Raw genomic sequence first — 14,970 nt, 5'->3', positions numbered from 1 at the left:
CTCAGATTTTGTTCTGTAATTATGTACTAAAATGCATTCAATTGTTCATATTGGTGTTCTCGTTCACTACATAACCAATTTAAAATAAATCTGGGTGACATTGTTCAACATGTCGATAAATGTATCACTGGTGTGACTATAATTTATGGACGACCTTTGAGTGACGCTACAGTAACCTTGAGGGTGTCCACCTACATACTACAGCTAATTGAGAGTTATAAACCAGTGTGAGGAATTACAATTATGATTTACAGTTGATATTTAAGGTTAGAAATTAGATCTAAGGGGTTTTCATCACAAACTGATATCAGTTATAATGTCAAAACTCTATTTTACTAAGTGGATGAATGAATTTCGCGCCAAAATTCAAGATCTGCTCTCTTAAATCTGATTGGTTCGTTCATAAATTATAGTCGTTATGTTAACCATCTATACTTCATTGTTTGTTTTGTTTTTTGCAAGGAGTTATATTTCAGTCAGAATATGTTCGTATTAGACGTTCTATTGAGAAGGTTAACACAAATATTTATTTATTCAATTATTATTTAAGTGAGTAACAATCATTTTTTTTATTATCAGAAAGAGGTTTTGTGGAGACTTTAGTAATTTCAATTGTGGAGATCATTAGTCATTTAAAGCTAGACCACTATGGAAAACCTGGAAGCACTGGATGGCCGTTTCGTCCTGTTTTGGGACCCCCGCGAGGCGGGATCTTGGATGAGCACTTCTGAGGGGTCTCATAGTAGGACGAAACGGCCGTCCATTGCTTCCAGGCTTTCCATGGTGGTCTAGCTTCAATTGACTCATGATTTAAACAATTGAAATCTTTTCTTTCTTTGTTTTTTCTTGCATATCTAATTACACAATTGTTAAAGAAGAAGAAGAGTGGATTAATGACATCTCAATGAATCAATTTGAAGTACGTTCAACGTTTCTCCTGACAATCTGGTTTAAACGTTTTGAAGGAAAATATAATCAAACATGAAGATTATCGGATATAAAAATGAGGTACATGATTCTCTGGTTCACTTTATACTATATAAGTCACCCAATCAACGTTAACAATGTTTAAAGTAGGTATTTATATTTCTGTGTAAAAGACGTGTGGTGTGAAATGTAAAGTGTGTTAAGATAACAGATTGTGTGTTTATGTAAGTGGTATGAGAAGAAACTTCATTAATTATATCATTGTCACTTTCTCTTGGTGATCGACTGGATCATGAACATGTCAGTATCTGGAAGGCGAAGCATGGGATACAATGTACATCTACGATGCAGGTGGACGATATCGACTTCGCAGTTGATCTGGCCGTCCTATCGCACACGCAATAACAAATGCAGGAGAAGACGACTAGTGTACCAGCAGCCTCAGAAGCGCAACATCTCAAAATACACAAATAGAAAATCAAGATCATCCGATACAACACAGCATACACCAATCGAATCACAATTGAGGGAGAAGCTTTGGAAGATGTAAAAACATTTACATATTTGGGCAGCATCATTAATGAACACAGTGGATATGATGCAGATGTGAATGCACGAATCGGTAAAGCAAGAGCAGCATATATAAAACTGAAGAACATCTGGAACTCAAAACAACTGTCAATTAACACCAAAGTCAGAATTTTCAATACAAATGTCAAGACAATTCTACTGTATGTGGTGGAAACTTGGAGAACTACGAAAACCACCATCCAGAAGATACTAATGTTTATTCACAGTTGTCTATTCAAAGTACTTCGGATCCGTTGATCAGACATTATCAGCAACAATCTACTGTGAAAAAGAGAACAAACCAGATTGCAGTGGACGAAGAAATCAAGAAGAAGCATTAGAATTGGATATGACACACATTGAGGAAAGCACCCAGCTGTGTCAAAAAGCATGCCCTGACTTGCAGTCCTCAAGGCCAAAGGAAAAGAGGAAGACTAAGGAACACATTGGGCCGAAAAATGCAGACAGACATGAGAAAAATAAATATTAGTTGAATAGAACTAGAAAGGCAGTCCCTGGACAGAGTGTGTTGGTGAATGCTGGTCGGTGGCCTATACTCCATTGGAAGTAACAGGCCCAAGTACGTAAGTAAGTAATATATTGTCTCTGGTTGGTAAATAAAATTTCTTCTCGCAAGTTGATTGGATAACTTATTTAGTATACTGTGAATCAGAAAACCATTTACCTAATTTTATATTCGATCATTTTAATGTTCGATGATATTTCTTCGACAAAAACTTGAACCAGAGAGTCAAGAGAAACGTCGAATTAACTTGAAATTCATTCGCTAAGATTTTACAAATACCTTCTTTCTCTTTAATGTCTCATATCAACTTGTCACCCAAATACTGTGAAATTATTGGATCAGATTTAGACGGAAGTTCTAATGTATATTACATAATTGGTACTTAAACGTTTAAAATGTACACATTTACTTGTTAGATTAATTTATTCTTTATGTGTGATTGTTTAAATCAACATGTAGATAAAATAACATTATTGATGTAAAGGGGGAGTGTTGTTTACGAAATTAAGTGGGCGCCTAAACCGGGTCGGTGGACATAAAGGATCCACTTAAGGGAATTGGAAAACCCTGATTCCAAATCAATGGTGCATATATACTCCAGGATCCAGAAAGAACAAATGGAGTATGAATCAATCGTTGGCCAACGGCTATCATGGGATCGCATCTCCTTACGTTGCTCCACTGACTTCTGAATCAGACTTTTAGGTCGAAGGCTCCGAGCGTAGCCCCCTAAGTAAGACAACCGCTTCGATTTGAGCGCCTAGGCAGTATCTCAGCCCACATAAAAACCAAGTGATTTATGTATCTAAAACAAAACGTTTAGCCATTACAACAATCATGGCATTTCAGATGGTAGATAAGATTTCTAGCTTGTATAGATGATGTTGATGGAGTTTTATTCTTTGAACTGAATGATTGAGTCATGAAGATTTCATTGTTTCATTGAATGACATCTTCAACACAAATTTCAAGTAGAAATCTGAAGTCCAAAGAACAAAACTTTATCAAAATGATGAATGACATTTTGAAAATCAGTAAATGTTATTATGATATGATTTGATGTTATATTAATGTAATAACTTGTATATTCTGTGTTTTTAGTAAAATATAAATTTCTATCAGAAATAGTTAATGAATTCAAGATTCAAATAAAAGAAGGTAAGTGATCAGATAAACAAGCATATTGATTTATTAAAGAAGTCTATAGAATACATCATGAAAGAATTAAACATGACCACTTGATGTATCTCATCAATAAAGTTTGTTAAAATCATATGCTTCTTAAGTGTATTCAACTGAAGTTTATAAAGTTAGACCACCATCGAAAAACTCAAAGCATTAGACGGCCGTTTCGTCCACCTCAGCAGTGTATATTCACGATCTCGAACGTGGGACTCGAACCCAGGGTCTTCATTCTCATATCTGAACATTTAAACTCTAGACCACTGAGCCTGTATTCAATGGTGTTAATGTCTAACTTCAACCAATCCACGAAATTACGCCACCATCCACCATTACCTTCAGTGATATTATTAACATAAATTTATTTATTTAAATACATTGACGTTGGTACAGGGAGGCACAAAATAGATATGCGCCACATAAATCTTTCGAGTTGCGTAAGGGCTGGAATACTACCCAGGTGCTTGAAGCGAAGTAGGTGGTTTTCGTAAGGAGACACACCTAGGGCCTTCGACCTAAAGGTCTAATCCATAAGGTAGTGGAGCGACGTCAGGAGATGCAGTATCATGTTAACCAGTGATCAACGATTGGTTCATGTTCGATTTGTTCCTTTAGAATCCTGGAGCCCATGTGCACCGTTTGTTCGGAATGACGGTTTTCAAACTCTCTTAGGTGGATTCTTCGTGTCCACTGACTCAGTTAAATCACCGGACATTCGCTTCTCGCTCATTCAATTTCGTAAGCAACATCCCCTCCACGAGAAGGCAGTGAATACATAAGATTCAAAGTTTATTTTAAAAAAAATTAATGATAATTTTCTTTATGTTGTAGGTAAAACATGATTATTAAGAGAAAATGAAATTTGTAAATAAACATCTACCATGGTATACTGTGTTCATATTGTTTAACAGTGTACAGACATTTGTTGTTGATATTCTGTTCTTTGAGCCGAATGATTCATTTAGAGAAGAAGACGAAAAGAAAAAGAAGGAGAAGGAAATAAAGACTTTTAATGTTTGTTGTTTACATCATCATTTGATGATAACTTCATGTAAAACTGTGAATTTCACTTATTGTGTTAATGGACTTGTATGTAATTAGATTATGATTGATTATCTCCATGGATTTTATGCATAATTATGGTATGATTATCTTGTGTTTAATCGTCTTTTTGAAGTTATATTTCAATAAGCTTAATTTATTTCATGTAATTGGTTCTATTAATGAGTTTAAATAAAGTCAGAACAAACATGGATGCATAATAATATCGATTCTTACTATGGTGTTGTATACATTATTAAGTTTTTGATGAACTGATTTATGTTAGACCACCATTGAAAGCCTGGAATGGCTGGGCGGCAGTTTCGTTCTAGCATGGGACTCCTCAGCAGTGCATATCTATGATCTCGTTCGAGGGATTCGAACCCACGACTTTCGGTTTCGCGAGCGAACGCTTAACATTTAGACCACTGAGTCGGCATCCAACGGTGTTAATGTCTAACTTCAACTGATCCACGAAATTGAGCTTCAATCTTTTACTGTACTGATGTAGATACCTGTCTCTACCAGACACAGATTAGCTACATTGGTCACTGTTTCTCACTAAAACTCCGAGAATCCTCTCATGACACTTGTCACTAATAAGCACATGGTATTTATCAGTATGAATTGGTTAGATCTCATAGTTTCTCATAAGCTGCTTACTCATTGATATGTATTGAAGGTTAACATTAAGATAAGATATAGCGTGAAACAGTTGATATGGATGAATGAAAAGAATTGGAATGACAAATCTTATTAATAACAACTATATGTATGCATGTGCAGGAACAGGTTGGAGGTCATTTGGTGTTGGAACCTAAAACAAACATAAGGCATAGGTGATGCATTAATTATGTGAGGTTCAGAGACATATAAGTTAAATTGTGTGATAATTTTGGGGGTTAATAAGCGATTGCATAAGAGTTCTGGAATTAAAGAACTGATAAGATGGGTTACGTAATAATGGAATGAGATTTGAAGAGTTTACGTCGAGACTATGATTTATAGACGACCTTTGAACGAATATTTAAATGACCCTGAAAAACTTAGCCAATCATAGAACTGTTAGTATAAAGTAAAAATATATAATACAAAACCAAAGAAATAGAGTGGATACACTTCTTGTCAAGGCTGAAAAGAGGTTCGGAGGTCCTGAAATCGTAATGCCTACGGTAAAGGGACTCATCCACAGGTCTCCATAATAATCGGCCTCTCGCGTCATGACAAGGTTGCAAAAACTCTTTCGGCCTCGACCACATAGCTTCAATATTGTTTGTGAGCACTCCGGTTGTTGGGTAAACAAAATGCCACTTGTGAATAACGACACGATACACATAACCAAGTCTATGTAAGAGTCTGTACGCTCTCCAATCATTCTTATATATTGTAGTGACTGGCTGAACATATTCGCCTATAATTCGTATTACTGTCGTTGCCTGTCGATTTCTGACCCTTTGGATGTGTCACTTTTTGGTTGACCTGTCGTAAATTCTAAAAGCCTGTAAGCTATATTCATGTAAGTGCTATTTAACCAATCTTCTTTACAACTACGTCCTCTGTTAAATTTTCGCTTGTTGACTATTGTTTCGTCTACTTGATTACTGTATTCACAAATAAAGAAACTTCCTAGCTATCCCAATTGTTGTAGCCGCTAAATTCTCACGTCTTCTCTTAAATCCTCTGTTAACTAATAGTACGTGAGCATCAGGTACTGAAATTGTTGCCGTAACCTTGAAGCAATTCTAACGCTTCTGAATGACTCGTCCGTAAATTATAGACTAGCCAAAATTCAGTAAGGGAAGATCACATAACAAAATGAACACAAATAGAATAAAACTAATGACAGAAAATGATCTACCACGATAGTGATAGGTCTACTACTATCTCTTTTTGGATACATAAATTAGATTTGAGTTATTTTTTATCACTATTGCTTCAACGAAGCGAACAGACGCTGCATTTTGAAGGTCTGGGGAATGTTAATAATGTGCCTGCAGCAATCTTGAAGACTCTCCCCGTTTCCCACATTGTACGAGCATTCCATATACCTACGTGAATCAATATACATAACTATGTGATTTCACTGTTAACCTTTTCATTGCATAGTTCCATCATGTTAATTATTCTTGTAAGGAATTTCACTATTTGTCTCCATTGAATATATCTACATTATAATATGTTTATCATTGTTGTTTCATCGGATCCAATTTTTTGCTTCTAATCTCCTAGTTGTGATAACTTAGTTTATCAATATCTATGTGCATACAAATCGATCTTCAATGAAAAGATTCAACCGAATATGCTATCAATGCATAACTGTCATCGTTTTGAAACCGATGCTTCTCGTTTAATATATATTAAATTACTCGTAAAGCTTCAATCAGTGATACGTTTGCATAATTACTAATGAAATTTATATAAGGAATTACCAGTTAGATAGATTCAATTGAAAACAATATCACATTACTGGGATGACTGAAGTTAGACAGTAACACTGTTGTATGCCGGCCGGTTCAGCATTCTAAAAATTAAGAACTCGCACGCGGAGCCGAAACTCCTATGTTCGAGTCCCGTGAGCGGGATCGTGACTGCGCACTGCTGAGGACGAAACGGCTGTCCGATGCTTCCGTGGATTTTATTCATAGTACACATTTATTACACATATACCTATTGAGATACTATCAAAAATAAGGAAGAAATCGATGGCTATTTCATTTCTTCGTTATAAATTCTTTATTCTAAAATCTTTTCATCCCTGAATATGCATTTAATCTGGTTCACATGTTCCACAGTATGGACAAACTTGTGATAAATAATCCGTCAAACTGTAATATGAATCATTTTTTTCAAAAAATAGGGAATGATGGTAAATCGGTTGATGATGTCGTGGATTTTCGCCGACGAGATGATTGGGCCAAGTGTTGCGTATATCTGAACACCGACTACAACGAAGTGCAATGTTCACCAGTGTTGGGGGATGGTTAGAAGAAAGTTATGGGATGCCAAACTAAAACGTGACATCAGTGCTTGAAGTCACCAACTTCTGGTCTCAGCCATGTTGGTAGATGCAGACTACTTAGTTGGGGTTCACGTGACTATCGTAACCAGTGGTTGGAGACCCTTGGTTACACGGCTCGGAATCGATCACAATGGCGTGGGTGAATATACTCTCTATCTTCCCTTAAACCGTGAGATTGAAATCGCTTCATATCTTTCTTTCTACGTACTAATTCTTTCTTCCTGTATTGTATCTTTATATGCAATCTTTCTTTTATGCATTACCACCACTGAATTAACTACTAGGAATCCGGTGTTTACCTTGTTGTGCTAATGAGGTGTGGCGGCTCGAACCGATGCATATATGTGTCTGGACCTACGTTGCAGCTGACTGACTGAAACATTATATCCTTATTTTGTCGAAAGGTTTCATCCGTTTCAGTATCCACTTAATTATATTCATGAATTGGTAGGTAGTTCGTAATTATTTCCGAGATACATCAATATTATCAACAATTTCTATAGATTTATGAATGACTGAAATCAAGTAATTAGCTGGTAAATCCAATTTACTATCAGAGATTCATTCAGATTATAAGTTAATTGATAAAGGCGACTCTATTGTTATTTCAATCAAATTAGTCTTAACTAAAACGTTAAAAGTAAAAAAAATCTATTTATATTAACCATCACTTTTATGATCGATCGATTCAGGCTGGTGTAGTTAATGATGTAATTTTTATGATAACCCATTCAACAACATTTATAAATGTATAGTTATTGATATAGGTATACTTCATTGTGAGACTGACTGAATATGAAGTTAAAGTCCTCTTCACGTTTCTCGGCTCTGACGGATAGTGAGTGAACGCAGTAAAGGTGACAAATCTCGTGCTAAGGCCAAAACGCGATCAGACTGTGCTGGTCTGCAGTTCTCAGCTGGTCGTGTCCATCACCTCCTTCGCAAGGGTAACTACGCAGAACATTTCGGAGCTGGTGCCCCTGTTTATTTGGCAGCTGTCTTCGAGTTCCTGAGAGCTGAAGTTCTTAAGTTGGCTGACAATGTCGCCACTTAAAAGGCCAAGTGTATTATCGTCAATCTAGCTTTTATGTGGCTTATGACATAAATGTGTCAGTATATCATATAATATGTAACTGGTCTTCACGAGAATTTTCAGCAAAATTAACGTAAATTTAATGCCTGGATACATTTCACAAAATCGATGTCCGATTTTGTGTCTTTCTTTTTATGTTGTTCTCTTCTGTTGGATCGGTAAATATTTTGAAGGGGATATTGAGATGGAATTTGGCGTAGTAACATTTTTGTCATCAATCCATATAGATTAAGTAACTAATAGTAAACTCAAGTCTATAATTAGCCACAAATTTAATCCACCTACATACGTAACAGATAAATTTCAAAAAAATTGGAACAACAATAAAAAAGATAAAAATGGATCTGTGTAAAGATTGTAGATTTTGGCACAAAGAACTTCTAAGCTTATACCTTGGAAAACCCACTTAATGTACTAATTAGTGTAAAAATCATGTCGATTTTAAATTTTCCAGCATGTGATGTATCAAATTTTTATAATCAATGATCAATATATACCCTGAAATGTGGTCAATAGTTTTCGACTCTTCGTCCTTTCATTTCCCCAAGAGAAATCATAGCACAGGAACAAATCATTTATATACACGTGCATTTCAATTATAAACTTTCTATTGATATATAGTTGAAATTTTTTAATCTGAAATCTTATATGACGGGTTGAAATGGGCCAAATAAAAAGTGATTTCAGAAAGTGCTGTATAAGTGATTTGTATCTCAATAGAAATATTTGAAGAATATCACTGCCAAAGTCTATTGTTGTGCAGGAACACTTTAGTGTTTTAAAATAAGGGACATGAGCTAAATCAGATAACTGCAGTAGCCAGGTATCTTCTGACTTGCCTCAGAAATGAGTAGGGTGAATCAACTAGCCAGGGTTCCGAAACATTTAAGGACGTGTCCAATCTTTTTTAATGAATTACTAAGCCAGTTTATGGTAATATTTCAGGATAATTGGAAATCACAACGAACAAGTTACTTTGTTTATATAAGCCAAATCCTCAACATATAATAGCTCCGCCTGGAGTCCCTCCGGGGGCTACTTCCGGTCTCAAGCCCGGATAAAGGAGGAGAGTTGGACACGGAGTTATCGACCCCATCCCGTAGAAAACTAACTCTCCAAAAAAACCCTAGCCTGAAAAAATTATTCAAACCTCTTAAACTCTGCCCTGGGAGTCAGAAGCTCTTCATTTAGAAGAGCTATGACGCCTCATGATGAAAGCTGGATTCGTTCGGAAATTACGAGGCCGACGCCCCTTCTGACAACCAGAGCGACCATTTATTTAGGTACATGGAATGTTCGTACAATGTGGGACACCGGGAGAGCCTTCCAAATTGCTGCAGAAATGAGAAGATACAACCTAGAGGTACTTGGGATCAGTGAAACACATTGGACACATGTTAGACAACAACGACTAGCTTCAGGGGAGCTTCAGTTATACTACGGTCATGATTAAAAAAATGCCACACATACACAAGGAGTTGCATTGATGCTGTCCAATTAAGCACAAAATGCACTTGTAGGATGACAATCTCATGGACCAAGGATCATCAAAGCCACCTTCAAAACAAAGAAAGAGGGTATTACAATGAAGATCATCCAATGCTATGCGCCTACCAACGACTACAATGAAGACGCTAAAGATCAATTCTACGATAGACTGCAGTCAATCGTCGAGAAGTGCCAAACAAAAGACGTGACCATTCTGATAGGAGATTAACTGACAAGGTTGGAATGGGCATCAACGGATATGAAGACATCATGCGATTAGGAGAAAGGTGAAATATTTTCAAACCTGTGTGCCTTCAACAAACTGGTCATAGACAGCACAATATTCCTACATAAACACATTCACAAAATCAAATGGGCTTCATCGGATCACACCACGCAAAACCAAATCCACGATATCTGCATCAACAAAACGTTCAGGAGGACGATGAAAGATGTGAGAACCAAGAGAGGAGCTGACATAAGATCAGATGATCACCTGCTGGCCGTCAAGACGAAATTGAAACTCAAGAAGTACTGAACAACGGAGCGGACAATATCACAAAAGTTCAATACGGCCTATCTTCGAGATACTGACAAACTCAACAAATTCAAGATAGCCCTCAACAACAAGTTCCAGGTCTTTCATGATCTACTCAATCGAGGAAGAACTACTATGGACAGCAACTGGAAAGGAATAAAATAAGCAATCGCTTCGACATGCCGTGAGGTTCTGGGCCACGAGAAGCACCATTACAAGGAATGGATCACTGTTCATACAATAGATAAGATTCAAGAAAGGAGGAACAAGAAGGCAGCAGTCAATACCAGCCTGACAAGAGCAGAAAAAGTCAAGGCAGAAGCTGAATAAACAGAATTAAACAAACAAGTAGAGGGGAGCATCAGAAATGACAAACGTATATATGTGGAAGATTTAGTAATGACAGCGGAAAAGGCTGCAACAGAAGGAAACATGAGAAAACCGTATGAAATAACGAAGAAACTCTGTGGAAATCGCCGCAAACCAGAACGACCAGTGAAAAGCAAGGAAGGCGAGGTGATCACCAACGTTGAAGAGCAACGAAACAGGTGGGTAGAACACTTCAAAGAACTCTTGAATCGACCAGCCACAATGAACCCACCCAACATCAAAGTAGCGCACACGGTCCCCCTAATAAATGTTGGCCCACCAACAATTGAAGAGATCAGCATGGCCATCAGAAAAATCAAGAGTGGCAAAGCAGCAGGATCAGACAACATTCCAGTAGAGGCTCTGAAATCAGAGGTAGCGGTAACTGCAGGAGTACTCCAGATTCTCTTCAATACGATTTAGGATCAGGAACAAGTACCAGTAAACTGGAAAGAATGACTTCTGGTCAAAATACCAAAGAAAGGCGATCTCAGCAAGTATGATAACTACAGGGCCATCACTCTTCTCTCAATACCGAGTAAAGTCTTCAACAGTGTATTGTCAAACAGAATGAAGGACTGCGTAGACGCCCAACTTCGACACCAACAGGCTGAATTTCGTAACGATAGATCGTGTTCAGACCAAATCGCAACTCTACAGATGATTGTGGAACAATTAATTGAATGGACTTCATCACTCTACATCAACTTCATTGACTACGAAAAAGCAATTGATAACGTGAACAGAACAACACTATGGAAGCTTCTTCGATATTACGGAGTGCCTCAAAAGATAGTCAGTATCATACAGAATTCCTATGACGGATTAGACTGCAAAAATCGTGTATGGAGGACAGTTGACAAACTCGATCGAGATAAAAGCCGGTGTCAGGCAAGGTTGCTTACACTCACCCTTTCTCTTTCTCCTGGTGATCGACTGGATCATGGAGACGTCAACACCTGAAGGGAAGCATGGGATACAATGGACATCTAGGATGCAGTTGGACGATCGAGACTTCACATCTGTTCTGGCCCTCCTATCACAAACGCGACAACAACCTTTGGAACTCAAAACAACTGTCAACCAACACCAAAGTCAGAATTTTCAATACAAATGTCAAGACAATTCTACTGTATGTGGTGGAAACTTGGAGAACTACGAAAACCACCATCCAGAGGATACTAATGTTTATTCACAGTTGTCTATTCAAAGTACTTCGGATCCGTCGATCAGACGTTATAAGCAACATCCTACTGTGGGAGAGAACAAACCGGATTGTATTTTAGGGAGAAATCAGGAAGATGCATTGGAAGTGAATAGGCACACATTGAAGATAGCACTCAACTGTGTCACAAGACAAGCCCTCGCCTGAAACCAGCAAAGCCAAATTAGGAGAGGAAGACCAAAGAATACATTAGGCCGAGAAATGGAGACAGATATGAGAAGAAGGAATAACAGTTTGATAGAACTAGAAAGACAGTCCCTGGACAGAATGGGTTGGTAAATGCTGGTCGGTGGCCTATACTCCGTTGCGAGTAACAGACGTAAATCTAATCTAATCTCATCAACACATAGCGGCTTGCTTATTTATGAAGTCACGAAACTTAAGTCCGTTCTCTACAGTGGGCATTATTTCTTAAAGAAACCAGTAAGTTTGTTACTTTAACTGAAGATCGAAAGTTAACTAAAATCCATTTATATATATATATATATATATATATATATATATATAAACTCTTCTGTCCTATGGATGTATGTGCATCAATGCCAAGGTTGGACTTGACAGTTTCGAATAAAGTGAGCATTAGGTAAAAATTTAATAATATATATATTCACATTGACAAATCCAGGCCAATTTTTTATTTTGACTGTACAAAAAATATTCCGCATTGATTCCTTCGTACCATTTAAATATGTGTTAATTAAATTTGGTTATTTATTTAATCTGAATACATGGCTTATATTAAGCCACGAAACGACAGTAGTATAATTGTTCCATTAATTGGGATATAGCAAAAATATAATTATTTCTGATTCCCTCATTAGTCAATCTTATGTAACTCAGCATAAGTAAGAGTTTCCGTATTTTAAAACAGTCAGTGAATACCCACACTGTTTTACCACTTCTGTAGTCCTTGAATTATTTTTCATTTCCTACGATAACGTGTTAAAAAATACCATCATCTCTTCTTGAAAAGACATATAAAAAACTGCCAAACATCCAGCTTTCTGGTATCATTGAAAAATAAACAAAAAATAAATTGTAGCGGTCCAATTCTGTTTAAATTTCTAAAATAAGCTGCCCCACTGGCAACTCTGATGAAATCCAACAAGTGTGCAACCTTGTGTTAAAAACTCGATTCTGCATTATCATCTGTTTAAAACTGAGTATGAACGCGTGAATGCTGTATAGTGTCTCGCTTGACAGTATCCTTGTTGTATCCAGAATATTACATCTTCTTTTCTATTATAACTCTCATGCCAAAGACACATGTAAGCATTCTTTTATTCTTCTCAGTTTACATTGATCAAATCTTCAGAATTGGACTTTGTTCCAGAATTGTCTTTGATATTCTTCATTGCATGACAGCAATGTCTTTTGGACTGAACTTAAAATTAACAGAGTGCATTGGTTGCTCAATATCACTACAAATATTTTTTGACCGCAACATTCTAGATCCCCGTGATACGAAAATTACTGAACGGCATTCTGCCATAAAAATCAGATCACTTCATACCAACTTACAATAGAACAAGGAAGGACTACTCCGTCATGCAATAAAAACCAAGAAATGCGTTTTCCAAAAATTCATCGGTCTGAATCCCACAGTAGTCCGAACAGTTCAAAATTTGGGGTCTAGATGTATCTTCTTGAAGTATCCCTCATTTTGAACCTACTGAAGGTAGATATGATGTCCGCAGGCTCGCCAGATTAATCATGGAGAAATCTGAGCATGTAGAAATAAGTAAAGTCGCAAGATAAACAGTTCGCTAAGTCCTCAATATTTGATGCTGTCCGCATTAGTTTCAGTGCACTCATCTAGCTGAAGGTACTTGGTCACGGATCCGTACCACATCGTGAGTGGTTACACCGTGCTACGCACCCGTTTCATCTATTAGTCAGCTTAGACCAAATGTTCATAGACATGCACAATTCTATCAGTAGTGAAAGCACTACAGGTAGTTGGAAAAGTTTAAGAAGATAACCATTAGGTCGTTTCGCGAAATTGCATTGCTGTCGTGTGATGAAAGACTAGACAAGGTACATTTGTTTACCTCTGTTGTGTAGCGTCGAATCACGGTTGACTATGATCACCACTACAGGAAGACTACGTGCCAGTTACACGATAAGATCCCTCGTAGGCCAAATATCACCAATCGCGTTCTGTTGATAAAAGTAGGTCACTACAACCTATATGGAGAAAAAGTAGAGGTGAGATAATCGAAATTTTGTAATAATCTACTGATAAATTTGCGTCTGACATAACTCGTATCTGTTGCCTAACAAGAAGGAGAATTCACTAAATCACTAATAAAGTTCCACTACCTTGTCAACTGAGATCCGGCCTTTAGCGCAAGGACTAAGAACAACTAACAGACCTTCATTTCTTAACCAACTGAAACAAAGTAATCGAAGTTCATTTCACATACATGCTTATAATATATGAAAACCCATAAATAAATTAATTGAACATTGCCTAGTTAAAATGACAAAACACCTCGCTGGATGCTACCAAAAACCTAGATTTACTTATTAACATCATTGTGTGAATGTGAAGGATGCAGTCACTTTATATCAGCTTCATGGAAAAAATATTGGAGATTTGGCATCGTGACGATTTTCAACTTGTGCGGTACTTCATCTCAATCTTACTATGTGCAATGAATTTCCTATTGTAAGTTGCACATGGAGTGACAACTGCATCCGCTATAACATGGACCTCAAGTGTACAGTTTTTGGTTATACTTCGGTTTAGATAGAATATGAGAGTGCTTATTCCATGTATAAAATAATTGCTAGTTTTCGAATCATGTCTGTTCCGTACTTAACTCTTTTATGGATTACACTAAACCCATTTAGGTTAATTAAGTCAATATCACTTCGCGCACGTTAACAAATAAATTGCAAGGATTTGCAGTTACTGCAGACAAATAAATAGAAACTAAGTTCTGTCGTGAAGCTATCAGGTTTGTTGAATGAAGTCCGTCCTCATCAA

At 37.0% G+C, this 14,970-nt stretch overlaps 1 protein-coding gene across 1 annotated transcript in view; it reads left to right on the top strand.

The window, feature by feature from the left end:
• Nucleotides 1-14,970, top strand: part of MOB1B (MOB kinase activator 1B) — a 44,269-nt gene continuing 29,299 nt past the window's right edge. Inside the window, exons 1-2 of the mRNA XM_051217745.1 lie at nucleotides 1-549; nucleotides 4,037-14,941. The gene's annotated coding sequence lies outside the window, so the exon portion shown is untranslated. The remainder of the gene's footprint in view (nucleotides 550-4,036; nucleotides 14,942-14,970) is intronic.

The sequence above is a fragment of the Schistosoma haematobium genome, chromosome 5 (genome assembly GCF_000699445.3).
Source record: "Schistosoma haematobium chromosome 5, whole genome shotgun sequence".
Lineage (NCBI taxonomy): Eukaryota > Metazoa > Platyhelminthes > Trematoda > Strigeidida > Schistosomatidae > Schistosoma > Schistosoma haematobium.
The sequence above is the reverse complement of the archived record's forward strand: the minus strand, read 5'-3'. Positions and strand labels throughout refer to the sequence as shown.